Source organism: Falco punctatus (assembly GCF_963210335.1).
Source record: "Falco punctatus genome assembly, chromosome: 3".
NCBI classification, from domain to species: Eukaryota; Metazoa; Chordata; class Aves; order Falconiformes; family Falconidae; genus Falco; species Falco punctatus.
This window is the reverse complement of record NC_137582.1, coordinates 16127737-16155083: the sequence shown is the minus strand read 5'-3', so window position 1 is coordinate 16155083 and position 27347 is coordinate 16127737.

The following is a 27347-nucleotide window of genomic DNA, read 5'->3' as shown; positions in this document are numbered from 1 at the left end:
ATGATTTCTGGTGTTTATCCCACATGTTTTCATAGTGAAAACAATTTCATTGTGTGACAAGAACATGATAAGGTGACAATTCTGAATAAGCAAAAAGATTTGGATGTTCAGGCTGCTTATTTTATGTTTCACTGCAAATACTTTGCATGCTTCTTGACTTGTGTCCTGGAGTCAAGGAGTTAGAATGTGAGTTTACTGCATCCATCTGCCAGGAAAGAACAGCATCTGTTTAAGTTAAAGGCCTATACTACCAACTGCTAAGGAAGATTCATCACTGACATGTATGGTCTTACAGTAGGATCATGATGCCCATTGATTTTGAGAATGTAAGTTGCCATGAAATGGCTGAAGATTCTTTTTGAACACTGTTACAATAGGTAAATCCCAAGTCATCCTTGTTCAAGTTATTAGTGTGTCAAAAGCATTTATTACTTATTAATTTTAATGAACTCTTCTCCACTTCTGAGCTTCTCAGTTTCTTCTTTATATACAAGATTTGAACTTGCCTATCATAGTGGCAATAGTATTGAGGGAAAAGAGTAGAATTCAATGTTTCTGTGATTAGGAAAATTATTCATGGTTCTACTAGGATGAAAAGCATCTTTCAAATGTTATTCAGCTATTAAATACTGTTCCAGCCTCAGACTGGCTTCACAATTGCATATGATTTACTAATTATATGTGATTAATCTATTTATATTTGGTTCTAAAAGACCTGGTTTTAGCACTTTTGGACACCAGACAAGACACAATTCAGTGCTGACACTGGAGATGGCAATTTCTGCATCCCTTACATGCCATGCCAAATGCCTGAGACCAACCAAACCAGCAAACTGAGACACCCCAGTCTACTGACTGTGGTTTTAATGGCAGTTCTTGAGGAACAAAAGCCCAGTGGAAGAAAACAACTACTGGTGTCAATGTATTTCCAAGGGCTGGTCAGAAATAAGTAATCTGAAATGTTGTTTTATTCATGTCATAAAGATTAAGAACAAATCAAAAGAGCTAAGGCAGCAGATTCCATTAATACTAACTAGTTAGAAGAAACAAAAATAGACACCACAGGGACTGCTTAAAATGTGAATTACTTCAGTGTGTAACTGCAGGAGAGGACTCAGGTTTTGTCCACTCTGAAAGACTTTTTCTAAGGCAAAGTTAAGAAAAGTAGATTCTCATCTATGGCAGAGAAGGGCTATGAGGTGTTTTCATAACAGAGCAAGGGTAAGAGAATGAAAGCATATGTTTTCAGTTGTCATCCTTGATTTCTGCTTTTCTTCTGAACTGTTTTCCAGTTTAGTTTCCAAATACTTCAGCTTTTTGCTTGGCTGAAAAACACTGAACAGTTTGTCCAGTGTTAAAATGCATAAGGGAGAATCAAATGTATGTAAATATATTTGATGTCTTCACATATTTAACAATCCCAGTGCCAAACCTGAGTGGGCTTTGTGATCTGTGGTTAGAATCCCAAGTGCTGCAGGTCTCTGATGATGACTTGTCATTGCAAAAGCATCTCTTGTAAGAGGATGTTCTGCTCCCTGACTAAACACTCGGAGAGCAAAGGTACGAGAGGTAGAGCCATCCCAGAGCTTGTTTCCTTGCTGAACTCACTGATGGGAGGACAAACAAGGAGGCCAAGGAGGAGTAGAAAACACCTGCCAGCCTCTGCTTGACTAAGAATGGGAGTTACCTGCTAAAATTAACATATACTCAGCCACCAGTTCTGCTGCCCTGCGATGAAACACCTCAAGCGTAGCCTCAAGCTAATGTTTCTGCACCAAAGCAGACAATCAGAATTTCTAGTCTCCACAGGAATTTCCATTTTACTCTACTCAAAGTTAGTGTGTGAAAGGAAGGAGAAGAGGAAACCCCTAGGGAAGACACTGACGTACATTACCTTTTGGGTGGTTCACCCACCAGTGTTTGCATCCTGCTCAACAGCCATTCGTTTGCTTGGAAATGGAGCCATCACACTGTGAGAGGTTGGATCACGGTATGAAACCATGATGCTGGGAGAAAAATTACTTTGTCAGTGGGTTCTGGCCTATAGTAGTGGTATATTAATGAGAAATAAACTGCCTTTTAGGGTCCAAAACACAGAGATACATTTGTCTCTCCTAACCTCCAGGAAGCCGGGTATGGCCATCAGTGCCTTACGTTTATTTAAATAGCATTATACCATCAGTGTGAGAGGACTGCCACCCCCAGATCCATATGGACTTCAGTATTGCTGCACAGAGCAGATCCTGGTGCTTAGCATGACCTAGGACAAGTTCAGAGGCATGCTCTGAAGTTAACAAATACATCCTCTGATTGCAAATCTTTATTACTTTTTAAGTGAGCCAATATTCTGTAATGCGAAATGGCATTATCACTAATGAAATAAGATAATTACACTAATGGCATGACCGGTGATGGTAAGTTCACAATGAACAAGTTGTAATGAGGCTTCTGGATCAATAAGCAGCTATTTGGCTGGTCACATCAGGCACACAGAGTATAATGCTTGTGAGAAAAGCCTTTAGGAAATGCAGATGGTTAACTCTAAAGATGCTGAAACAATTCTCCTTAAAAGTCCAGGTCTTTCTCCAGTTGCACTTAATCGGTCTTATTACATGTTTCATTAAACAAAATGCTACAATTCTATGTTAGAAATCCTAGTGAGCTAAATGGTGACAGTTTTCTCATATTTATTGAAATTTATGAATGGAACTGTCATTGTTATTATTCTTTGGAAGAGTTAAATGCTATTCTTTTGGCTAGGATGGAAAATTCACTGATTTTATCGGTAAAGTCTTCTTGATAAGAACTATCCCAAGTGGTGAAAAATTTTTCAATGTGTTTCTATTCTCTTTCCACAAAAGAAAATAAAAAAAAACCCTATGCAAAACTAATTAAAAAAATAATTGCATTTCTCTGACACATCTAGTTAAGTAAACAAAACATTTCTCTGTGCCTCTCCCAACTATCACTGTTCTCAGGAAGGAACAAAAGGACAAAGATAGCGAAATCTCTTGTCTGTCAATTTCCTTTGGTGCTAATATTTTAGTATTTTTATTTCTTTTAGTGAAAAAATTCTGTACAGTCCATAAAATTACGCTCTCCTTTTTCAGAAGCCAGACAAGAAAAAAAAAATACTATCAAAAGCAACCAGTTGGAAAGCAGCTTTGCCGCTGTGCCTGCTCCTACAGCAGAATACCACAGTGTAAACGCTATGCCCAGCTCTACACCCCACCCCAGCAGCAGCACAAAGGGGATATAAAGCCTTGTACTCCTGGGATTTCCCCTGGCTGCTGTTGGTGAATGCCTAAGGAGTCAGGATTAAAGGGAGAAAATGGATGTGGCTGAAGGCAAAATGATCTGAGCACAGGAACTGTCCCTACAGATCAAGATGACCCAACATCAATTAGCCAAAGAAGTCTCCAGGCTGCTTTAACTGCCTGGATGGTCTTGGGATATTGGTGTTGATGGAAGCAACGTGAATTCCCTCAGCAAGTTACTCATGGGACTGGAGGGCCATTCATAGGCTTTACTTAGTAAGACTCCATTTCTATTGCCAAACAGCAACAACAAAACCAAAAATAAGTACAGGGTATGTCTTGAAATAGTTCTTCACAATATACTTCCCACAATACAGAAAAATTTACAGCCTTCTGCCTGAGGAAGGTATTAATAAAAGTGATGCTCCAGACATTGCGTTGGGGCTTCATGGAATGCCTGAGAGGCAGGAGCAAAATATAATTGACAACTTTATTTAATAATAAACAACACTAAAATATTTTCAAGTAGTATTTTGGTTGATTTTCAAGCCTTTATTTGCCATTATTGAACTGGGTTGGAATATGATTGCTTAATTGCTATCCCACTGGGGCCATCTCAGAAATGAGATGTGTATCTCATAAGCTTATCCCTCAGAGTTATGTTTTAAATAAGTTCCATGTCAGCTATGAGATTTAGATGTATAACTGATGCTGGGTAAGAGCTTACAAAATGAAACTGGTGAAATATGGGAATTTGCAGTTTTCTGAAGAAATTCTGTCATAATGAGACATGTTTTCATCCAATTTCAAAATATTTTAGTGGCAGACAATCAGAATGTCTTAATTGCCTAGTATTTTATATCTATAATTTTATTCAAGATCAATATTATTAATATTAATTTATTATAACATTACTACAGGAAATTTCTATTTAATGATGATTGCTCAAAGTGGAAACAATATTTGTTCCCATGTCCCTTTTGTTTATATTCTGCATGTGGATTTTCCTACAATTTAATAAAAAGGAGGTAGTTTGATCTAGAAGGACAGATATTAAAACATAAGTAGCAATTCCCTAGTGATTCTGAAATAAAGTTAAAATAATAAAATCTGCATTACAATAAGAGGCTGTAATTAAGTAATGTAAAATAGAGTGAAAAAAATTCTAAGCTGAAACTAAAAATGTCCAAAAGACCCTTAAGACTTTTCCCAAATGTAAACAAACCCTGAAACTGTTTTGGGTTTGAGTTTAATTTACAAGTTTTCCCAGAGGACCTTTCACTGATACTGAAATGATTGGGAAAGAGTGTCCATTTCAACAAAAACTGTTCTTCAGTGCAAAAGATTTCAGCCCCACTGTTATTAGGAGACACAAACAAACGATGGCAATGCCTGTAACATCAGATGTACAGTATAGCTCAGACAGCTGTATACTGTTCTGCCCTTCTTTGGACCAGGGAAATCATTGCAGAGTTATGAGATAGATGAAAAAAATCTGCTAAATCTGACTCCTGAATTAATTCTTGGTGATCAGCAGGATATTGACTTCAAAACTTGCCCTTTCGCGATTTCTTCAAGTCCTGCTGTCTTTGCTGCTACCACCCAGCAGAAGGGCTGAGCTTAACACTTGGTGTATGTTGTAGCCTGTGCCACAGCCCCTACCTGGAAACCACCAAACAAAAAAAGCAACATTTAAAACTGACAGTAACCGGATAGCAAAACACACCTCCTTCGGGTATAAATGTAAGCTGTAAAATCCCTTTTTGCTTTTCACAAAAGACATACGCAAGTTTACCTAAGGCATGAGACTTAAAGCCAGGCAAGGTGTAACGAAGGTAACTTATAGGATACTATAATGTTTATCAGCCAGTGAGATCCTCCACTTAGACTGTTAAGAGAAGTTTTGGACTCTTGTCCCTGAGGTCTGCATAACAAGCCTGGCTGACCTTGGAGATTAAAGTGTTGCATGCAAAAATGTATCTGGAGATAAGTCAGTGAAGTGCTGAAGTGTTACATGGGAGGCTGTAAGAGATGATTGATTAGTCCTTTGTGATTGATTAATATCAGCCAGAAGATCAAAACATTGGTGTTTGTTTACACAAAAGAGAGCATCCAGAAGCTTAACTTCTTAGCTAGGCATCTTGCTAAATTAATAGGAAATTATATATCAAATTATAACCAGTGTGATACTTCTTCTAGGAACTCTTCCTAAGTCTGTGGCTTAAACACTTTCCAAATCAGAGACTGAACATTTCTATTTCGTAGCTCTTGGGTGACTGTTCTGTGAAATTCTAGTTGCATTTTTAACCAATTCATGAGTTTGCCGTCCAGAATCCAGTTTGTCATCCAGGTTTATTATCCAGATTTTTCATCCAGAATATCATTACATAGGCATTCAACAACGGAGCTATATTCTCTGTATAAAGGATTTTATCTTAAATGAACAACTCCAAAATATAAATTTTTAGCTCTGCAGTCTTTTTAACTGCCCTTGTAAAAGGTATTGCATAGAAAGCCAGATGCCAATAGTACTTCCATTATATACAGTCCAAATCTATGAATTTGAGCTTTTTTTTTTTTTTTTTCCCCTCAAAATGGTGTTTAAAGAACTTTAAATACACCTACCATTTCAATTATAACCTGTTTCCACAGTGAAAGCTTAATTCAGGAAATAGGAATGTGAAGCTCTGTAATTCTAGGTAAAGTAATTTCTGATTTGAGAAAAAATCTGCTCAGGTCTCAAGTGGGGAAAGCAGAGTAAGCCTTGATTGAAGGGCACAAAGCTAATTACATTCTACAGTTATTGAGGACAGTTAAAACATCATTTATAAAGTAATGATTGTTTAAATTATCTTATTGAATCCATTTGCCAATCCCTAACCAATTTTTTATTGCTGATCAGAGGAAGTAGCTTTGCTATTGGCATCAGTTCTTCTATGCAGTAGATTGCAGCAAGAAGCAGTTAAAAATCTATATCAATCTATCAGCCATGCTTTGCTTTGTTTCCCCTTCTTTAAAAAAAAAAAAAAAAAAAAAAAAGATTTTTCAGGTTCAGTCTCTGCAAAATAATTGTTCAAATACTGATGTCAAATAATTTTAAGGTGTGTGATTACTTTTTTGTTGCATATTGTCAAATAGATTAATGTTTATGATAACTCCGATCATGAAGCTGAGAAAATATCTTTCTGTGAAATAAATACACACAGACTAACCCAACCTGACTGGTTACTCTGCTGCTAAATCAGTTGTTTCTATTCCCAAATGGAGTTATGCTGGGCAGCCCTTCTCACTACAGATAAGCTGGAGACAGACGCCTGCAATGTAGCAGGTTTAACCTTGCATTTTAAATTTTCTGTATTTTCAGCATTCGCTGCCAAGATTATTTCTTCTTTTCCAGCAGATTCAACTGCCTTTCCTGTGATGGCAGATCACTGTGAAGGGAGGATGGTAGGAAGAGTCTTTAGTTCTAGTTTTACCCCAGTTCTTTTCTGCAAACTTTTCTAACCATCACCAGCAGATAAATTCTGCCCCTCCTGTGAGTTTTGCTGCCCTTCCCCATGAACTCTAACTCCCTCCCACCACTGGCTTGGCCATTTTTCCACCCAGAAGAAAGGCAGTATCCACAGAGGTCTTGCTCTCAAATCCTATCCCAGCTGTGCAGGAACTTCTTTAATTTCACTGACAAAGGCTGTGGTTGATAAATTATGGCTTAATTATGGCTACTTGATAGTTAGTGTAGAAGCCAGAAACTACCACTCTAAAAATGCAGATTCCCCCTTCCTAGTCTTAGTTAAATACCTTTGATCACCTGTATCATGGTTAGTATTCTCTGTCTACCAGCAAGTTTTATAAAATAAATGTATGTGTGTGAACAGTACAGCTACATGATAGCCAAGAACAAGTTCGTTTGAACTATGTAATGCAGATTTTGAAAAATCTTGTGTTTCAGAGAAGCTTGAATTCCAGAAATTAGTTCAGATCTAATTAGCTCAGTGAGAGAGAATTGTCACATCTGATTACAAATGACAGCAAACAAAAGCATGAATTGAAAAAATCCTAGTTAGCTATATACATATTAAAGTCTGTGTTCTCCATAAACTGCAATCCTGAATTTTCACATAGTGAAGGTTATCTAATTTTGCCTAAATGCAGAAAACAATGCTATAAATCTGTATATTAATGCTGTATATAGGTCTCTTCCATCATTTGATTTCACATCCATCTCTGAAAGGTAAGCATCATCAGCTGACCCATGGCAAAAAAACTCCACTTTAAATACATTTGTATATAGTTGAGAAATTTGACTCACAGCTCCAGGAGACAAATGAGAAAATGCAAAAGGAAACAAAGACCAAATAAAAGATGTCAAAGTTATCTTGAGTGATGGAGCCAGAAATTACAAAGAATGCCAGCCCTCAAGTAGAAACTGCAGACTAAAACCTGTCAGCATGGTGGAGACATTGGATGCTGGGGCTTTCAAAGAGAGTTAAAAGTATGGCAACATGAGATTATTCTGACTTTTGCCAAGGGTTACAGAACTGCACTTTGAAAAGCAGCAGGGACTCATGAGAGTGTATTACTTTACCATTCAGTCTCAACAGGCAGTTTGCAAGATCTTGCAAACTTTCCCGTGAGTGATCATCACGTTTTAGTGAATGGTACTTAGTGGAATAGCTGGAGGCTAATTTTTAAATCCCTCTGTGTCATGGTGAATTGCACTGCTTGTAACCGGCAATAAGATAATATACAGAGCAGAGTCAGGACTGGCACATGGGGAATTAGTGAGACTTAAAGTGACTTTATATGTATTGCATCATTCTAGTTTTCTTTAGTATTAGTGGTGTCAGTAGTTAATTTTTAGTTTACTTTGATCTGTTTGGACTTAGGGTGACCCTGTGTGGTAATATTAACTAATCACAGAATAGGATATTTTCTTATGAGCTAGGAAGCCACACACACGAGACATTTTATTCTATAATAATGTCAAAGAACAAAGAAATAGTCACTTTCCTTCTAAAGACGAACAAGGAAGAACAAAGGAAATGGTACGTAGCCCTCAGGCCTGCTCTTCGTCCTTTTAACTGTTTGTGAAACCTTTTTTTAATGTTTTAGATATGGAAATAATAAGTGGCTCCTATGAGGGGTAGTATTTCTGGAAATCTAGAAAAACAATCAGTAGCTGCTGGGTAATTTATGTACCTTTGCTTCAAAACAGCCCAAGTGTTTTTACTTCTAATGCCTAACGAGCACTGTTATAATTAGAAGCTTTTGAAGCAGGCAACCTGGTCTTTTGGTGGTATTTGCAGGGTTCCACTTCATGTGTTAGTTTGCTCCCCAAACTTGTCGCCCCAGAGTTTTTATTGCTGTTTTTGTGTTTCCACCATGTAACATTATTTTGAACTATTTTACAAGCTGTAAAAACTGTAAAAAAGGTTTTGCGTGTGCAAATGCCTTTGAAATCGTGGAAGCTGAGCTCGCAGGACTGTGCATACTGTGCCGTACCCTCAGTCCTGAGCATGTTTGGCATTGCTTTGTAGTCCTGAATGGCTGCATTGCCTCAGCTCTCTGTGGAGATGCATTTTTAATTCTTTGATGCCAGCAAAATGATACAACTTGGTCCTGTTCCCCCAAAGTAATGGTGCAGAACAGAGTGTGCAACAGATCTGATGTTAACACCAAAATTAAGTTAATCACAGGTTTTGATTTAAAACAGAAAATTCACACCCCACCCATGAAGCTATGCTTCCTTCACAAACACTGTGCGAGATTTTTAAAAATAAACTAACAAAATAAAGTAAAATAACACTCTGTCCAAGCTGTTGATCCAGTCTTTGTGCATAAAAAGGAAAGACAGGATTTTTATACTTTGATCTAATAGCTTTAATGTGAAAAAAAAAAAAAAATGAAAGGAAAGACCTAATTTGTTGGTTTAGAAAAGTAATGCCACTCATTAATCAGAGCACTGAAGAGAGAAAACATAAAGTGACTTGAGTTGGCTTTTATCACACAGGCCTGATGATAAAATATCCACTTCTACTGGAAGCTCCGCCATCCCAGTTTCACTGAATACACAGTAATTCAATCATGACTAGGAATAATTTATTTGTAACAAGGAAGGCTTCTGTTTCTCCATAATGAGTTGATTATATCTTGTCAGAGGAACCTTAAACCCATCAAATGTCAAATGAATTATATCAAACATATTATTTTCATAGCAGCTGGATATGAGTAACTGATGAAACAGAGCTCTCTATTTTCATTTTGTACTGTGAATGATAAAATGTAGCTTGTAAAATGGAGACTGTGACACAAATCCATGCAGGTCCCTAATTTTCTACCTTTAAAAGGTCTGTTTCGTAAATATGATCTACTAATTTACTCGAAATATTAAGTTATAATTTGCTGGGGGAATTGTACACCAGAACGTTCTATAAAATATTTGTGGAAGGTTTTTTTCTAACATTCAAATGAAAGTAACCCCTGTTCACATTGCATGGTCTGATAATGAATGCATCCAAAAATTGGATTTGAGATAACATTTGATCCCATCTACCTCTAAAAGCACTTCCTGGAAAAAGGAGTGTGGCAGAGGGTCTGCTACAGGGCCCGAGGGTGGGAGGCAGCTACAGGAGTATCCATGTATCTATCCCAGAGAAAACAGATGCATGGGTGGCCCATGGCAATTAACTTTACATCGCAGCCCAGACCAAGGCTTAGGGTGCCTGCCGGCGCTGGTAGGTGGCATTTACCTATGGCCAGACCTCTTTGACCCATCTTTCTGCTCCATCTCACTGAAGCAATCAGCATGGGGGAGAGGGAGAGGAAGATGAGTTTCTTGTGAGCACTGCTGGAAGAAGAATCATGAAATGATAGCAAACGGATAGAATACAGTCTGCAGTAGCTGCTAGTAGATTATTAGAAGACATCCCAACCAGTTTCAGAAGCATGTGGTCCCTGCTTACTCTTATATAAAGCACCCCACTTTGGTAAACATTTTGGTGTGTCAGAGACAATCTTCTTTGAAGGGCACTGGGTTCAGATGTGAGATGGAAAGAAGAGACTTCCACATATATATGGAACAATTTTCCCTGGTTGAGAGTTGGAAAAAGCAAGAGAGAGTGGGTGGCTCCTACCCATGCACCTGTCAGCACGCCTAGTGAGTTCACAGGCACTGGTATCTTGCTCTTTCTTCACTGTTACATCTGAGAAGATAACATTTTCTCACTTTTTTAAGTAAAAAAGCCCAGCACTTATTCCGTATAGATTGTGATATTTAGCTCTTCCACAGAAAATGACCACTCTGGACAGACAGAAATTGTAATGCCTCTTTATGATCTTGGGAATAGTACCTTTCAAATGGGATCTCTCTGTTCCTAAGCTCTATGTCCTTACGATGCATAAAATAGTGAGCATAAAATAGGGAAGGGAAGGAACAACGGGCAGAAGTTGCTCATTGGAGTGAGTTGTTTTTCATGCCATATGGGGACAGCAGAAATTGCGGCTAAAAAGATTAAAGTGTTCTTCTCTTTTACCTTGACAACCTGAGAAGCCTCCAGAACTGACAGAAACTCAGAGCTGGGGAGGTAGCAGAACTAGTCAGGGCAAGGCAAAAAAGAAGCAAGGACTCCTACCTTGTAGGAACCAGCTCTGTGACAAATTATGCTTTTGACACATCACCCCTGAGAGTTTAGTAATGGGATTTTCTAAAGATGGCTGGGCAGCAGGAGGTAGCATCAAAGATGTTTCTGGTTCTCATTACAGATGACTGTAACAAAACTGAGCAAATCCAGGTACGAATTCACTCAATATCCATAAAACTGAAGTCAGTGCAACTGTCACAGATGGTGATCCAAGCAACACTTAAAGACTGAAGATAGACCCTGAATACTTGGACCATGCTGAGAGACACCTCCAAAATCGTGAGATTAATGTGGCAGAGGCAAAAACGAAACAAGTGGGTTTTGCTTCTAGGAAATCCACACCCTTGGACAGGGAAATGAAATAATGTCTAAGTACCATGGTTGTTGTTTTTTTTTCCCAGATCCCAAAGTCCTTCTTGTTCACAAAGTATTCCCTTGTTTTATACAGAATTCCTGTGCTTATGGCTAAAGAATCACCACTTCTGAAGAGAATCTGGGGGTGGTAGTTCCTTCCCCATGTTTCTGGGTGTGAGGCTCAAGCTAACGGTACTTCTTTGTTTTACAAAGAAATGTAGGCTTTTTAAATTCAGCTCTCCTTGCTTTGAATAATACATTGCCAGAGAAGTAAATATGTCTGGGTGTGGAGCTAATTAATAGAAACTGTCCCATCTTATGCATAGGAACTCACTGCAGTGTCAGTGTTGGTAAGTGTAAGTTTAGTGAGGTTGCTGTCATCAATAGTGTGTTATAGCAGGTTGCACCTTCCACCAGGTGGTATGGTATTCAGTTTTAGAAAATAATGCAAGATAAAATGAAGTTTGTTAGCCAGCTCTTTCCCTACTCCTCCCCATGCATTTTGGTGGGGTCTGTGAGCAGACCCCAGAGTAGGAGCAGGGAGGTGTCCTGCTTCAGCAATTCTGGTTCATTTTAAGACATGACTCTCTTACTTGGTGACAGAACCAAATATCGTTCTAGTTTATACGGCAACATAAGGTAAAGGAATCACATCTGTAAAGCAAGAACAAAATTTCCTCCAGTCCATACTAACAGCACTGAAGACAAAATCGATTATGAACAAGAAAACATATATATGTTTAGTAACTGCAATTCCTGGTCAGAGTGCCAGACCTGAAACCCAGTGGCCGGAACTCCTAAGTTGTTATTTTGTTCCTGTTACAGTAAGGAGATGAGAGGGGTTTCTTTGAACAGGTTTCTCTTAACAAAACTGCTGTATTATCAGTGTGATCATTCTCTCAGTGGATGGAAATATTCTCTAATTTCCCAGAAGTTTAATATTTTAAGTGAAAATTCTAGAATAATGTTGTGTTTGAAAATTTGCTAAGGACGTTATTGTTCTTCTTCTCATATTTGATATCCCTTTTATGTCACCATGCTACTTTTTCAATTTAGAGATTAATGTGTTGCAAAACCTGTATTTTTAACTCTTTTCCCAATGTATTTCTCACTCATGTTGTTCTGTAAGATCTGACTGCCTATCCTAAGAGGACGTAGTTATGAATGCATCTAATATTTCTAATTACACCAGTTGACTCAATTCTTCATTAAGCCCAGTGAAAAGTCACAATAAGCACATAGACTCCAGTGAGAGCTGTTCAGTTTCTTACACCCTGAAAGTGAAGTGGGCCTCCCACTTCTAGAGTCAGCTCTTCAGGAAACCTAGACGCCACTACACTTTAACTGTCTAGATCTAACTGAACTGTGGTTATAGTCAAGTATTTAACAGCATTTCACACTTCTCCTGTCATCTGGATTACATAATAATGTGCTGATTTTATAAACAGCAACTACTCATTTTTGTGGTTGAGTTTTACTGGATGCACAAGAGAAACATCTGACTAAATAAAGCTGGAGACAGGAAAATTGAATGCAGAGGAAGAGCAGGCATTCCTAGGCACATGCAAAACCAAACGGTGCCAGGATTTGCAGACTGCAGTGCCACCCTGCAAGGCCCCCGCACACATTTCCAGCCAAAAGACCGTAAGAACTCACTTTCTTGTGGTGTTGAAAGTGCTTTTGCTTGGCACGAGCTCTTAAAAACCCTGCAAATGCCACTTAGACTGTTAAGTGTGTAGGGGGGAGGGTATTTCACTATTCAGCTGTAGGAGGTTAGTGATGCCAAAAAGCGTTAAAAATCAAAAGAACCCACATGTATAAACACAAATGTTGGAAGTGTAATAAAACTAGTGAGGCAGACACTCAGCAGTGTAAATCAGATGGCTCTTCTGCCTTCAGCAAAGCTCTGTCAGCCTAGGATAATTTGGGCTCTGCTCTGATAAATACCTCCAAATCAGACACCTGTATCTGTGCTCTACTTGAGCTCTGCTGAAACAATTTTCTCTAAGCTATTCTTGTAAGAGCAGGGCGAGTTACACTCTCTGATTGTTGTTACTGCTTCAGCAATGGGCAGCAGCATGGAAAATCAGGGAGACCTTTTCTCGCTATGTTCCATAATATAGCAAAAGACTTCTATTCCTATGTCCTATGAAGGTGATAGCAGATATATCTATTGGATATAGGTCAGCAAAGAAGATACTGGAGGACATTCATAAACTCATCTCATATAAAGAGGTCCTGAATTACCGATTTCTGCATATCACATAAATATTTGGAATTGAAAACAACAGTTAGAGTCTGTACTTAAAAAATCTTTCATACAAGTGGACTACACCTCTCTCAGACTGGAAAAATTGAACATTGCAATTCAACAAGGCCAAGTGCAAGTTGCTGCACCTGGGTCAGGGCAACCCCCAGTATCAGTACAGGCTGGGGGATGCAGGGCTTGAGAGCAGCCCTGGGGAGAAGGACTTGGGGTGCTGGTGGATGACAAGCTGGATATGAGCCGGCACTGTGCACTCGCAGTCCAGAAAACCAAGTGTCCAGGGCTGCATCAAAAGCAGTGTGGCCAGCATGGACAGGAGGCCAATCATGCTGCTAGTTCCGCATTTTTATAGATACTTGAATACGTTTGTCATTTATAGGTCTGAATGTGATGATTCCTGTCATCTGTTGATCCAAAACAAATTTGTGCTCAGTACAAGTTTAGAAGCCAGAGTGGCAAGCATCAGTGTTAAACCTCTTGGTTTCTGGTGGACTTTTTTTGTCTCTAAAAATGTTGTGCTAGTTAAGGAATAGAAGATGAAGCAGCCAAACACTTTTGTCTTGCTAGTCAATTTATTATATAATTAGTGCTGAAGGGGTTTTCTGAAGTGATATCTTCAAGGTACTACTGTAAGGGTGGGCTGGGTAAGGGCCATATGAAAAAATAAGAGCAAAGCTGTTGTGAATGCTATTAAACACCCCGCACCCCCTCCTCACCCCCAAGTACACCAACACTTCCTACCCCCCTCCTACTCCCCTCTCCGATCCCTGCTGTGGGTTTAATTTACCATCCCACCCCAGTGCTGACCCCACAAGCCCTGCGCTTCCTGGATGGGCTTGGAAGGGCGCTTTTGCACTTTTGCCCCAGCTTTCCTGGCCTGCCAGGCTGGGGCAGTGGCACGCCTGGCCCCACATCCCGCAACATCCTGAGCCGCTGTCACGATGGTCTTGAATTGCTGTGGGCTCGGGATGTTGGTGGTGGTCTCAGGGACGCTGTGGTCTGGGCTGAGCATCTCCGCGGGCAGTGAGAGGGAGCTGATGGCGAAGCGGTAGATGGCTCTGCCGGCGTCACCATCGTCCCCATACACAGGGATGCTGCTGGGCTCCTCCTGGCTGACCAAGGAGCAGTTCTGCATCATCTCCTGGAGCAGCAGAAGATCATCTGCTGGGCCCCCGATGGCTTGGTGGTGGTGGGCAGCAGCGTGGCTGAAGGTGTTGGTGCCTGGGAGGGTGTTGGTGCCCAGGGCTGCCCCCACGGGGGTGGCCGTGCCGGAGAGGCTGAGCTGTGCCAACTGCTTCTCCATGTCCTGGTACTGAGGAAGGCACGGCAGCAGCACTGAGGGGGCTGAGGCCACAGCTCTCCCCTGGAGGCTGAAGGGCGCACAGTGTTGTGGTTGGCCCTGGGGGGTCCCAGGGGCTGCCCAGGCTGGGGGTGTCCCGCAGCCCAGGGGGCCCCGCAGGGCAGTGCCCAGCGGAGACCCAGCGCGATGGCTCAGTGTGGAGGTGGCTGGTGGAGGCAGGTTGGTGTCCGTCCACTGGGTACAGAAGACTTGGGAGAAGGTCTTGGGGTGCTGGTGGATGAAAAGGTGGACATGAGCCAGCAATATGAACTGGCAATATGTGCTCGCAGCCCAGAAAACCAGCGGTGTCCTGAGCTGCATCAAAAGCAGCGTGGCCAGGAGGTCGAGGGAGTGATTCTGCCCCTCGACTCCACTCTCGTGAGACCCCACCTGGAGTCCTGAATCCAGCTGTGGGGCCCTCAGCACAAGGAAGACCTGTGGAGTGGGCCCAGCGGAGGGCCCAAAATGATCAGAGGGCTGGAGCACATCTCCTGTGAGGAAAGGCTGAGAGAGTTGGGGTTGTTCAGCCTGGAGAAGGCTCCAGGTAGACCTTGTTGCAGCTTTGTGGTGCTTAAATGGGTCTTACAAGAAAGATGGGGACAGACTTTTCAGTAGGGCCTGGGCCAACAGGACAAGGGCTAATGTTTTTAAACTAAAAGAGAGTAGATTGAGACTAGCTCTAAGGAAGAAATTTTTACAATGAGGGCGGTGAAAAATGGGAACAGGTTGCCCAGAGGGGTTGTAGATGCTCCATCCCTGGAAGCACCCAAGGTCAGGTTGGTCGGGGCTCTGAGCAACCTGATTGAGTTGAAGATGTCCCTGCTTATTGCCAGGGTGTTGGACTAGATGACCTTTAAAAGTCTCTTCCAGCCCAAACCTTTCTATGATTCTTTTATTCTCTGGATTCCCAAGAATAGACAGTATGTCTTTAAGGTTAAGCCTTTAGTGGTGGTATAGAACCTGATGTTCCAAAGGACAGATCAGGGCAGCCCTTGTAAGTGGGCATGTTTTTGTTTATTGTGGACAAGCTCTCCAGAATACTTGCTCTAGGAATTGTGCCAACTTTTATTCAGTCTTATTGTCTTCCAAACTGACTGTTTTTTTAGAGGTAGGCATAAGATATGGGTGGAATGTTGCTTTTCTTACATGGTTCTTATATCATCCAACATGTCCTATTTTATATCTCATACTGTGGAAGAAGGGTTCATATGCTTGGCCACCTTCTGCCCATACTGGCACCTTTTGTATTCACAGCATATTGAAAGCAGAAGTTATTGGAAAAACCCTGCAAACAGATCTTAGCACCAATGGGGGTTCAGAGATGATTTGCTGGAAAGCACTTTCCCAGGGCCCAGCCTAGAATCACAGGCTCTTCTCATCCATGCAACTTAGAGCATTTGGAGGTTATTCAGGATATGGCCCTGTGAATGCTCATACATATCAATAATGCATGGAACAGCCCGTTCCTCATTCATTACCATGTAATTTGGCACGTGTCTTGTTGTGCACCACAACATGTAAGTCAAGAGGTCTGCATACCCTTAAAGTAAGAAAGAAAAAGTTACATCATTGTGGGACTCATCTAAGTGGGGGTACCTACAATGTAGGTATTCACAGCTGAGAAAATCATCTTGGTTCCCTTTATAATCAGTTAGATCCTGCCACTGAAGTGTATGAAGTTATGTCAGCTTAAATAGGTGATGTTATGAGATCAAATGAATGCCAATCGGCTTTCATTGGCTTATATTGATTACACCTTAATGAGCTTTAACAAGAGCCAAGCAAGTAGGTCAGGACTAGCTCAGATGCAAACACCCATTCTCTAGACACCTAAAGTAAGCTGAGATGAATGCCAGTTCAAGTATGCTAAAGGAGACTTTAAATCCATGTAATTTAGAGGGGGAAAAAAGCCTTTTTTCCTATTGTCTCAAAGTTCAGGCAAGTGTGGAATCAATGTGAAGTTTCTGTAATGTACTAGTGCAGTAATAGGTAGTGTAAGAGTGATTTTGGCTCTGTCTTTGGCTCCCATTTCTCATTATTCCATTTCCATATCAAGATACAACCTTGGGGATACACCACCTTAAGAGTTCCCCTTCCCTCATTCACCGAAGTGCTTGGTTCTAACTCCCATTGTACAACTTAGTTACCAATGTAGTTGGAAGTGTTGACAAAGATAATTTTAACCAGTTTTGTTTGTTTGTTTTTTCCCAGAAGCACAGTGGTGGTTCAAAGATGGTGCCTCATTACAGCTTCAAGAATGGGGGCTTCAGAGCTTACTCTGGACTGAGCCACTTAGAGCTGGACCATGTCCTTCCACATTGTCCTGCCATCACACAAGTCAGCTCACTTCTTTGTGGGCCAGTAACTTAGAAATGCCTTGACAGTAGCCCAGTGGGATAGTAGGTCTTCCACGGATCTTTGCCACTTATTGGGTGCTATTTGTCTGTAGAATTTGATTTAAGCTGTTCCACCCAGACCAAAATTCTTAAACATGATATAGAGCTCACATATGAGGCTTTTCCTTTCCTTTTTTGTCTGTGACTCATTGCCAGACAACATGGAAATGTTAAGTAATCTCAGGAAAGCTGGTAGGGAATGTGCTGCTAGGAGAACTTTCAGCACAGTAGGGGGGCACTTTTTCAGCAGAAATAAACTTTTTTTATCTTCTTTTTTTTTTAACACTATATGGCTGAGTTTATGGAAAACACTCCGGTCTATGATAAATATATGCAGGAGGCTTCCACTTGTTGTCAATAGATTTCTCTTTGTTCCAGCTGTCTGCAGCTTCTTATCCTTAAAACCCAGTTTCTTTTGTTGCCAAAACTTTTGGCTGTGAGAGGAGGTTCCACCTTGTTACAGTAATTTAAAAACACCTGTCATCATATATTTTCATATGGCAAGTTACACTGGAACTAATCCCTACATAATCTTCTTAATATGAGATACTATGGGCTTACTCTGCAGATAGGGGTTTTGCATTTCATGTCTCACCACATTTAGAACTTAATTTTATTTCCGAAACGTCCATACTATGTCTAAATGTGTCTTTCCTTGGCATGTTTGGTTTTCATCGATTTTAAGGAAGAAAAGTAAGCACTGCACTTTTTTTTTCTTCTTTTAAATAATAATAATTTCCACCAAGTGATTATCACTGGTCTTCCCTTTGACCCGTTTGAACCCCAGCCTTTGTAAGCAGCATGGTGTTCCTCACTTGTTCTCTGTAGTGAGATGGGTAGTCATGTGTCCACATTTGCAGTGTTTCAAGAACGAAGAAAACCAAACATATGCTTGATCTTAAGCATGTGTCCATATCCTGTTGATAACCAGACACCTTCAGTATTACATGCAAGCAAGTAAACAATACAACTAATTTAGAAAATAATTTCCAATATCTCATCTCTTTTTCTGTGCTATTAATGCACCATCATCATGTTAGTAATTAAATATGTTTATTCAAAATCCTTTTGCCTTCCTTCCTGACTGAAAGTCATCAGCTATTTGAACACTCATAGGCGTAATTTTATTTTATCATACACATCGCTGGCCTTAACTTTATTTCTGGTTCACAATGTTTTGTGGGTTTTAACCACTATTTTAATCTCTTTTAAAATATTTAAATCTTTTGGTTATCCACAGTTTGTATTTATTTATAGGTCATGAATACTTTGTATCTGTACATGGTCTGTATACAGAGGGCTAGCTCGTTTAGAGGTATGTGCATGTTTTTAAGTGTATAAATAACTTAAATCCAACCCTTTGGCTTAAAGAGTGATAAGGTAGTAATATAAAGTAATCATCAGTGAGGAAATGCCATCATTAAGGATGAATATACAACTTCAGGTATACCTTGTGTGCACACATTATCAAATTACCTTTAATTACAGAAGGACAGATTTTTTCCACGTGCCCTCTTTACTGTGCAAGAGTAATTATATTCACTGAGTTGCAGTCACCTTGCATTTTCTCCCTTCAACCTCACTAATCAGTATCTGCTTTCATGCTTTGTTTAGCACACCATCTTCCAACACTACTCCAAATATAGTTTCTCTGGCTTTTATGTGATTTCTTCCTGGACATTGAACCACTGTATTTTTGTGATGCCTTTTAGAAGGAGTGTCCCAATGTGTGGATTGAGATCCTTTGAATACCTAGACCAAGTACCAAATGAAACAATGCTGCAAACTTGGTGCCACTAAATAAACAGCTGTTCGGAGAGAAAGCTGTTATCCTCCTTCTACAGGTAGAAAAAATGACAATAGTCATGATTTATTCGTCTCCTTGTGTTCAGCTGTTTTTTTATACACTATCTCTCTTAGTGCCTGAAAGCCAGTTTCAATTTCAGATCTCTCCCAGGAATACTGGTTTCATTCAAACCCAGGAGCACATCTGTGGTCCAGACTTGTCTCTTGTCCATGCTCCAGCTCCAAGCTGAGATAAGGCAGCAGAGAACATCAGCTTTCTGCACTATTTTCTTCAGCTTCTCACCTGGTTTCCATGAAAGGAAAACTCAAGCTCTAGGCCAGAAGAGAGCTGTGAGGTGCTCAAAGCAGACTCCTCACTTGGACAGTAAGGGAGGTTGGACCACATCAGTCCGTTCATTTCAGCCTTCTTCCTTGCCAGCCTTACTCTTATTTAACAACCTCTAAATGAGCCCTATTGGCTCTTCAAATAAACTTCAGGACAAATCAGCTCATATATCCCAAGATCTCCTGTGTCATTTACCTAGTAGAAAGCAGCACTACAAGTTTCTTCACAGCTGGGAACAGTGGTGACACATTGCAGTACTTCATGGCCAATAGGAAGAACAGTAAGAAACATGGAGAGGAATAGCTGAAGTTCTGGCAAAATAAAAATAAAAAAAAAAATAATTCATTCATCAGCCAAATTCAGTCACTGCCTGTGGTTTTTTGGTACATCCAGAGACATTTCTTGTACCTGTAGGCTGCTATCTTTTCTCTGTTGGTCTGGCTTTCATCCCATCCTAAGTCGAAGGAAGATACTCTCCCCTCACCACACCAGGATTTGGATATCAGACTAGAGGAGGGAGGATCACTGCTCTTAGCGGACACATGCTGAGGAAGGAGTCTGGAGCAGAAGTTGTGGGGAGAGGTGTACTCAGCTCCTGCTGCAGCAGCTTAGCATGAGCTCCATGAGGAGAAAGGCTTTGGAAGGTCACCTGCCCAAAATAAAATTCAGAGCATCTGTTAACTAAGATTTTTCATTTATTTATAGCTTAGCTACTTATGCTGGGATTTTCGACATGACAGCAGCGAGAGATCTACCACTAACAAATGTCACAAACTGCTGAATTTGAAACACTTACTTGAAAACATGGTTTCCATAAAACATGGTTCAATAGGGGCAAAACTGCATATTTTTCCCCTACTTTTTTTTGATGAAAGTAACTGAGACACTTTTTGCTGGAACTTGGAAGTAAATCCCTCTCAGACATATTCACAATAATAATCTCCTGAAACAGAGAATTGTCTAGAAACTTAAATAAAATTGTTTACCCTTGGTGAAGCTAAACTACTGAAATCACAGACTTATAGTATGAAATGTCAGGCAAACTTGACTATATATTTTCAAACAGCTAGTCCTCTCACCCCATAAAATGCATATTACATACACAGTTGAACCCATACAGATGTGCACACACGCACGCACTCTCTCCTAGGTTTAAATTGATAATTTTCTTCCATGTTTTGTGACTTTCAAGGTGCAGAAAATAGTTCTCAGCACTTATGAAATGTGGCAGACAGATGCCTCATGTCAGTGTGTATGTGGCCCTCATTCATTTTACAATGATGCTGTGCAGGAAGCGGGGGTGCTTGCTAGCAGCATTGCTTGAAACCTACCGCTTCCCTGGAAGGGCAGCTCAGAGCCATGAATGTCATTTCAGCAAATGGCCACAAAAATGGCCCTGGCTTCTGCAATTGTGCAAGTACCCACTAGTGAACTCATTTCATGAAAAGGAATACTTTAAGCTTGTATTTTCACTGCAAATTATGACCTTTGCAAAATTTTGGACCACTTTCCTAAAAGCAGTACTGCTTACCACTCCTCCCAGCTTCAGGTGCTGAAAATTATGGCACTCAGAGCTGGGAATGGCCTTACCACTTTAAATCTAAAGCTCACCAAGCACTATATACAAGCTTAGTTCAACATTTGTGAGTGTGGACCAAAGGCAGATAGTACATAGGGCTTTATATTCTTCATGCTGTTTTTCCCTTTAATGTCAGAGCCCTGAGCACACCAGAGGTAGAAGTGATAGCCTGTCCCTTATTTCCCTCGGGATTTGCTTTTAAACTGAGGCTTTACGGCTGGCCCTCGCCTGTGCTACGTTGCAGGTGCATCACAGCTATGTCTCTGACTGGTCTGGTACCTTCTGTCTTCTAGCTTTCTTTACAACTGCTCTTACCAACAAAGGTAGACTCAGCCAGATGAGCTCCTTAACTCCAGAAGGGGGGATGCGCTCAGGGTTACATGCATTCTGGTAAATTAAGTAAACTCAAGAGTTTTACAGTTTACCTTTAGACTTACCATTTTCTCAAGCTCTGTTTGTACTCTCTGCCTTTCTAGTTAATTTCCATGCTCATGGAAGACTTGGCTTTGCTTTAAGTTTCTTGCTTTTTATGTTATTGCTGAATGAACATTCAGAGATCTCCACTGGTCTTCCAGGACTTCATGACTGTTTATAAATGGTACTTTTTTCCCTCCTTCCCATTAACATTTTTGACTGCACGACTAGACAGACTTCAGCTCTCAGCAGTGACCAAACTAATAAATTTGTAGGACAGCAATGTCTTGGGGTATTTCGTGGTTTGGTTTTGTTTCACTATAGCATATTTTAAAGGGAGCTATTTACTCTGGCTGTAAAGCCCAAGCCATTGGTGATTTAGAGCTATAACCTTATTGATGCAGATGAGCCTCTGTGGAGATATTTGATGACATTACATAAATGTAATCAATGGGCTCAATAAAACGTAACAATAATAAATTACTGTTCACATTGTATATAAATAAACGCACATGGACACATGTATATGCTTCCTACTTAATACTGTAACTATGCTTATTTATACTACTGATCTTCCAGCTCCCTATATGCCATCTCTATAGTGCCTGTTTATATGGTCTCATTGAATCTGTAACATCTAACTAACTGATTAGGATCTTGACTTATGCCAGTAAGGCATGAATCTTCTGAAAGGAAGGGTAAAGAAGCTGAAATAAGAGCAACTCAAAATTGTCAAATGTTGCAATTCAAAATTTTTAAGTGTTTCTTTTTTAAGAGAAACAATTTCAGTATTTTATGCGCCATTTTGTCTCCATTTTAACTCCAGTAGAGGAAGCAGAGTTTATAGTCTTCAAAAAGAAAGAAAAAAAAAAATAAAATATTGTTGAAGCTTTTGTTGCCAGACTATGACGTTAACTCTCTAATCTAAAATTTCTGCAATTATTAGTTAGAGCTGGATTGTCAGGTAGTACAATATCTGGGCACATGAAGGAGAAACGAAGAATGGAGGAAGCTATGATAGACCAGTGCTTGCCCAATTCCAGGATACCTGTAATCTGCATAGACTTCTGGGGGAGCACACAGATGTTGAAATATTTATATGTGAACCTTGATCTCACTACTGAACTAGATCTCTCAACAGGGCCTTTAGAAAAACTCCAGTCCTTTATGTTCTATGCTGTGAACTCCTTAGACTTCAGGGTTATGTAGTGTGTCACTTCATGTTACTGCTTAGATTTACATTGGAGGTGATTAATAAGTTGGGGCTCAATGTGTTCATAACTAGAAGATTACACAATGTGTATTATATTATGAAAATACATGGTATTTCTCAAAAGATATGGTACAATATGAGTTCAGTCATAAAGGTCATAAAAGGATGACAGCCACGTAATACTACTCCTGGGACAGCAATGGAAGAAAGCTAGTCCAGTGATTAAGGCAGAAACATGAGAACATAGCTGGCTAGAAAAGAAAAATTACATTTGGAAAAATGCTGATATTTCAACATTTGTTTCTATACTGCTTCAAGATATACTTTTCATAACATCCTGTAGAGAGAACCAGGATCACTCCATCATCATTAACTAGGTTAAAGGAATGATGACGTTCTTCAGGACACCACTTCTGATCTGATACAAGAACGCACAGGTATCTCCCTGTGAATGAATTAATTCACAGGGTCTCCAAGTGCTTGGTGATTAGTGAGGCTGTGTAGTCAGTCTTACTGTGGCCTAATTGAAATTTCTTGCTCAAAATGGAGCAGGTCCTAAAAGAGGGGCTGATGCCCTAGCCTACCAGTTAGGATGCTCAGGTGGAAAAGGGGAACTCAAAGTTCACTTGTCTGTTCTGAAAAAGCCATAAAGGTTGTCCAGGATGCCTTACATTTCTCTTTTTAAAAAGCCCTACATCTTGGCACAAATTTTTACTGCAACAATTTGGCACGTGCCCAGGTCTTTGGGATATCTGAGTTCAAATACAGTCTCTTCTTTTTCTGTAGGCATTTCATATAGATGGTGAAAAGAGATAGTAGTTGACAATTTAGATTAAGTTTTAACTGGGCTGAGTAGTCCTCTGGAGATAATTATCTCTTTCAGATAGCTATTTAGTGAAGCAGTGTTGAGTACACTCATAACTTAGTTGTCTCATTTAGGTGTTTAATGTTCTCAAATAGGAGTTTCACCTCTCCTCTTCAAACTTGTATATCTCCCTCTTCCTGACACGGAAGCTATAAGCAATCAGTGTAAAAATTATCACAAACCAGATGATAGATGCAGTTGGTTCTGTATTGGTACCAGAGCAGAGAAGCAAAGTGTCTTTTAGTGTGGGGAACACAGATGAAATGAATACTGCCAATTAATTTTACATAGGATGGGGGTGGGGATGAAAGACGAATTCAGAGCCACAAAATTCACAGATTTCTAAGAAAACAGAAGAGAGTGCACTGAAAGGGAGAAAAGCTGAACTGGAAGGAAAAACTGAGCCGAGGAATGGACATGGCACACTACACTTAGTCTGATAAAAGACGAAACGCAACCTCTGTTACCATGTTTCAGTATCATTTGACTTCAAGAGCCACTGGGAATGTAAACAAAGGCAAGTGTTAACTACATTCCCCTCACTTTCTTCCAACTTCAAAAAGTATTTGGGTCAAATTTCAGGCAAAGAACTGGAGGGACCTTTTTTCTCTACCCAAGTGAGTTCCTCGTTCACAGCACTAGTTTGAATTCATGAAGGTAGATGTGTTATTCATGAATACATTCCTCCTCTTTTCTTTTTGAGTTTAATTATCATGTTATCAGCAACTTGGAACTTGACATAAATCTCAAGGTAGAAACTGCATGAGAAGAAGTTTGGTCCAGTGATTAGCCTTTCTTTAAAAAAATAAAAAAGATTGAAAAAAAAAAAAAGAAGGAGAGGGAGAGAGAAAAGAAAGCCATAGAAATCTTTGAAACAGCTGGGGTCAAAGGAACTGTGCTTTCTTCTAATTGTCCCAATAAATTTTAAAGATGTTATTACTCTGTAGTGATTAAGAAATGGTAAAAAGAGATGCAATGCTATAACATCAAGGCCATCAAGCTTAATAGTCCTTAACTGATTGTCACCCCGCCCCAACAAAAATAGACATGCTGTTCTCTCCTTTCCCATCCCTCCTGTTACCCTTCCCCCTTCACTCAAAAGCTTCTAAAAGCACCTCCAGCCAAACCAAGGGGAATTTATACTTCCTGCAATAAAATCCAAAGAACAGAACAGCTGGCAGCTGAACTTAAGATTGCTAAAACAAACATTGTGACATTGATGTGGGGAGGGATTTGGTTATTATTACAACACGGCATGACTGGTTCTGCAGGGAAAAGATGCAAGCAGAGCTTTTTTTTTCCAGCATGCAAACAAAAGGCTTTAAAAAAAAACCCCACAGTAAAACAACAAAAGCAACACTATTTGCCCTAAAAATACCTAGAAGAAAAAAAAAAAGAAAAAGCTATGGGCCAAAGTCACAATGTTGGCTGCTAAAATTTAGAGTTGAATGACTGAAATAACATGAAGATTGTTCCACAGAGATTCTGTTGCAAATAGGCCAGACAGGATCATTATTAGTTTATCTAGTCTGACAAGTACAAAATATGCAAATGAATACATTATATCATAACAATCCTATACATACCACGCTCAATTTCCCTGGTGTATTGAGTCCTGTTGTCTGTGATAACTTATAGCAATCTTCCAAAAACCACCCAAATTTAAGTTGAAGACTTCATCAGACAGCCCGTCACTATACAAATCGGGGTAGTGATGGAGTAATAATAACTAATCAAAGGTTAGATTGATGACAGTGGGTAGTAGATTTATAGCAATAGCAAATGAATCAATACTCCAACATTACATGAGTGGGTTTTTTTGTTATTATCTCACAGCAAAATACCTCATATTGTACATCCCTGTTTCCATGAGGTTCAAGGACAACCTGTAATGCTCATTTAACATCCCTATAAAATCTGGAATTCCCAAGACAGAATTAGGAGAGATAGATTCCTAACTGCTGCCTCTCCCCACTGAGGTTAGGCACCTAAATTAGTGGCTTTTAAATTAGATAGTTTATTAGATATCTACAGTCACATTTCCAAATAACTCTGTGTCGAGAGCACTGACTAACTGTTGTTGACTTTTTCCTGAGTCTGATGCCTTCTATTGATTTCTTCAAAGTACAATAATGTCTTTGTCTGCAGGATCCCATTATAATGAGAACTGTAGCCTTAAACACTGTGTAGGGTTAAATAAACAGTCTAAGTTCTTGTTGTTTGCACTTGCTATTCTTCTATCCTATGTGAAAAGCAACATTATCTGGCATAATTTGCACTGAGTTAAATCTATTTTTCTAGGTGGAATTAAAAGCTTGAGGTGATATTGCAAGATTGCACATGCTGAAAAAATTTACAGTAATGACATAGAAAATCACCAACCATCCAAAAAGGTATTTGGGGGGGAGGGGAAGAAAGAGTGTTTCCTTCTGCTGTGCTTGAGAAAATGGGTTCAGGTTTGGGTTAGTCAAAGATTTAATCAAAAGTGTCAACATCTCAATTGACGAGAGATAAAAAACATATGAAATACAGGATGCCATTGTTTGGAGTGCATTGAATAAATAAATGAATAAAATAATAATAAAAAAACTGTTCACACCTATTTTTTCCTTAAGGTCAATCTGTTCACAGCTGTCCCGAAGCTAAGTAGCTCTGGGTTCAAGGGAAAAGAAGGGTTCTGCATCAGATTCCAACTATAACAACCTGCCTGTTTACCACCATCTTCAGTTAGCACCACTGCACCCAGGTCATTGCACATTGCACAGCCCTCTTCCTGGAAGTTATAGTAGAGGGCAAAGGTAGACTAATCTCTCAGTTGCACAAGAAAGGAGTGGTGGAACATAGGTTAGTAGCCTAAGGAAAAAATAACACTTCTGCTTCCTAGTTGGGTGGTGAATCAGCAGTCCCCACAACTCCAGATGCTGCTTCTAACACCCAGATGGCTTCTTGGTGGTTTCTACCTTTTCCGAACAGGTGTGAAAAATCTGTTTGATGATGAATTGCACTGGGTTTCATGGTTGAGTTTTCAGTTAAACAAGAGAAACCCACTGGTGCTTTTTCACCTGAGAAGCTTTGTCAGGGACATTGACATAACCCAACCATTAACCACATTATCTTCCAGGTTCATTGTTTAAAATAGCTTTCTAAGTTTCAAAATAAATATGTGGGGCTGAAGCAAGGCGCTTAAAAGAACAATTCTTGGTCATATTTTAATTTGTATTGAATACAGTGTAACTGAATATGATGCAGTCCTGGAAGTGTCCACATTGAGAATGATACTTCCCATCGCAGACCCTTCCAGTTGTGTCTTTGAAACTGGAGTTTAGGTTCCAGTTTAGCTTAAACATGAGCTTTAAGTTTGGCATTACTTTCAACGGAGCTCGGTGTATGCAGGAAGCTGCCTAGAGGCTTGACTAGCTTTCTGAAGCAAACACAAGAGATGTGCAGTTTTACAATGGTCATACAAGCTGGGTAATTTTTCCTTTGAGTCTAACCTAATTCTGTGATGTAAGTACACAAGAGCAGCTACACCAGCTCACACCAAAGGTCAGTCTAGCCCTGTTGTAGATCTCCGTGGAAGAGCTAGGGAAAACATTCAAGGATACTTTCCCAGAATACTCTCCCAGCTGCCAATAATTTGTAATTCAGTGATGTTCTAAACCAGACTTAGAAATTTTGTACTTAATAGCCCTCAATGGATTTTTCCTTCTTGAACAGGTCCAATTCCTTCCTGAATCCAGATCCCCCACATCCTGTGGGGAGCAGTCCTACAGCTTAACAACATGCTGTGTGAAGAGTTGTCTCTGGAGTTGCTTCCTGATACTTTCACATGACATCCTCTTGTTCTGCAAGAGGCGGAAAGCAATCGCTACTTTTCCACTTTCCCTGTATTG